Consider the following 2,767-nt stretch of genomic DNA (forward strand, 5'->3'; position numbering starts at 1 on the left):
TTATTTATTTTTTAAGTCTCTCTCTCTCTCTCTCTCTGCGTATGTGTGTATACCATTTTTTTTTTCTGAGACAAGGTTTCTCTGTAGCTTTGGAGCCTTTCTGGAACTCGCTCTGTAGATCAGGCTGGTTTTGAACTCACAGAGATCTGCTTGTCTCTGACTTTCGAGTGCTGGGATTAAAGGCATGTACAACCACTGAAGACATATATACCAAGTCTTAAAGACTTGTTTAGGGGCTGAGTAGCTAGCTGGGTGAGTAATGGGCTTGCTGTGCAAATGCAAGGAACTGAGTTCAGGTCCCTGAACACACATAAAGATGAATGTGGTAGCATTGGCCTAAACCCAGGGCTCTTATGTGAGACGAGAGAACAGGCAGCGGAATCTCCAGAAGTTTGGGGAGCAGTTAGCCTGGCACTCGGGATGCACAGAGCAAGAAGCCCTTACTCACACAGGTGGGAAGTAGGACTGGAGAGAAAGATCAGTAGTTAAGAGTATGTACTGCTCTTGCAAAGAACCAAGTTCTGTTCCCAGCCTTCATGTCACGCAGGTTGATGTTCTATCTCCAGATCCAGGGCATCCAATGTCCTCTTGTGGTCTGCTTGTACCCACAATCACAAACACACACACATGTGCACACACTAAAATTAATTTTTTAAAAAGGTGGATGGCAAAGATTGTCATTGAGGCTATATTCTGACCTACACATGCCTGACACACTCAGATACAGGGGTACAGTCACACACAGACCTGCACATGCATGCACCCACACTTAGATACAGAGGTACAGGTCACACACAGACCTGCGCATGCCTGACTTACACTCAGGTATAGGAGTACAGGTTACACACAGACCTACACATGCATGAACCCACACTCAGATACTGGGGTACTGGTCACACACAGACCTGCACATGCATGCACCCACACTTGAATACAGGGGTACACGTCACACACAGAACTGCACATGCATGCACTCACACTCAGATACAGGGATACAGTCACACACAGACCTGCACATGCATGCACCCACACTTGGATACAGGAACACAGATCACACACAAATATCACTGACATACAAAAAGATAGACAATGGTTGATAATACTTCACAGTTTCTTGTTATGGAAGCCTGTTGGTAGAAATTTACATTTCCATAATAATATTGATATTGATGATAATAAATATTTATTATGTTTTATATAATACAATATGCACAAGGGATTACCCCCTCCTTATGGACTGGGTGAGCAGTATGGACAAGGGATCACCTCCTCCTTACAGAGTGGGTGGGCTGTATGGACTGGGTATTACCCTTTCCTTATGGAGTGGGTGGGCAATAGGAAGAAGGGACTACCCCCTCCCTCAGGCCTGAGTTGCTTTTGTCTTCAGAAAGTTGGACCATGCCACAATTTTGGACCATTTAGAAATCCTAAAGTGTACTTTTAGAGAAATGTCAGTATCCTGAGTGAGCTGTCCTCATCTTCTTACATCCAAGTCCCAAGATTCTTGCTTTTGAATTCTGGTTCAGCAAAAAAGCCTGCTTTATTCTTCCTTCTCTCCAGGATGAGATTCTGGTTGTTGACCTGCATACTGTGCCTTCCTATTCCTTAACCCTGGTTTGATCTTTATGACCACGTAGACTGTCAGAAGCTTCCTGTGCATGGTAGCTTGAAAGAAAATGGCCTCCATAGGCCCCAAGATTTGAACACTTGATCATCAAGAGTGACACTGTTTGAAAGGCTTAGGAGGTTTGGCCTTGTTGGAGGAAGTTAGGGACTAAACCTCTGAAAATGAAAGCAAGTCCCCAACTAAATGCTTTTTTAATAAGAGTTGCCTTGGTCATGATGTCTCTTCACAGCCACAGAACAATGACTAGGACACTTGCTAACCAACCTTGCCTTCATGATACTCTCTACTCCACTGCCGTATGAATATGGTGAAACAATCTCTTTATTATGTCATATTTGCCTGTAATAACGTCTCTTTGGTGCTTACTTCTTCAGCACACATATTAAAACTGTACCAATACAGAGATTAGTATGGCTCTGCACAAGAATGATATGCAAATTTTGAAGTGTTCCCTACATTAAAGAAAAAAAAGGACTCTCTTTTTTCCACTTGTTGGGTAAAATCTTTATTTTTTACATGGCACTTTCAGACTTGCCTAAGGTGGCCCAGTCTCATATGTACTGTCCCCAGGCCATCTGTCTACTCACAATGACTGCCCCCACTGCACTGGGCTCATCTGAGTGTGATGACTGCACCCACTGCACTGGGCTCATCTGGGTGTGGTGACTGCACCCACTGCACTGGGCTCATCTGGATGTGATGACCGTGCCCACTGCACTGGGCTCATCTGAGTGTGATGACCGTGCCCACTGCACTGGGCTCATCTGAGTGTGATGACTGCACCCACTGCACTGGGCTCATCTGAGTGTGATGACCGTGCCCACTGCACTGGGCTCATCTGAGTGTGATGACCGTGCCCACTGCACTGGGCTCATCTGGGTGTGATGACTGCACCCACTGCACTGGGCTCATCTGGATGTGATGACCGTGCCCACTGCACTGGGCTCATCTGAGTGTGATGACTGCACCCACTGCACTGGGCTCATCTGAGTGTGATGACTGCACCCACTGCACTGGGCTCATCTGAGTGTGATGACTGCACCCACTGCACTGGGCTCATCTGAGTGTGATGACCGTGCCCACTGCACTGGGCTCATCTGAGTGTGATGACTGCACCCACTGCACTGGGCTCATCTGAGT

At 46.3% G+C, this 2,767-nt stretch overlaps 1 non-coding gene across 1 annotated transcript; it reads left to right on the forward strand.

Moving 5' to 3' along the window:
* The first annotated feature begins 1,985 nt into the window (after window positions 1-1,985).
* On the forward strand, window positions 1,986-2,087 carry LOC121456020. The gene has a single exon (XR_005975573.1). It is a non-coding gene; the product is annotated as a U6 spliceosomal RNA (small nuclear RNA).
* Window positions 2,088-2,767: the final 680 nt, after the last annotated feature.

This window comes from Microtus oregoni, unplaced genomic scaffold (assembly GCF_018167655.1).
Source record: "Microtus oregoni isolate MIOR12 unplaced genomic scaffold, Mior012 000014F_ref0000157, whole genome shotgun sequence".
Lineage (NCBI taxonomy): Eukaryota > Metazoa > Chordata > Mammalia > Rodentia > Cricetidae > Microtus > Microtus oregoni.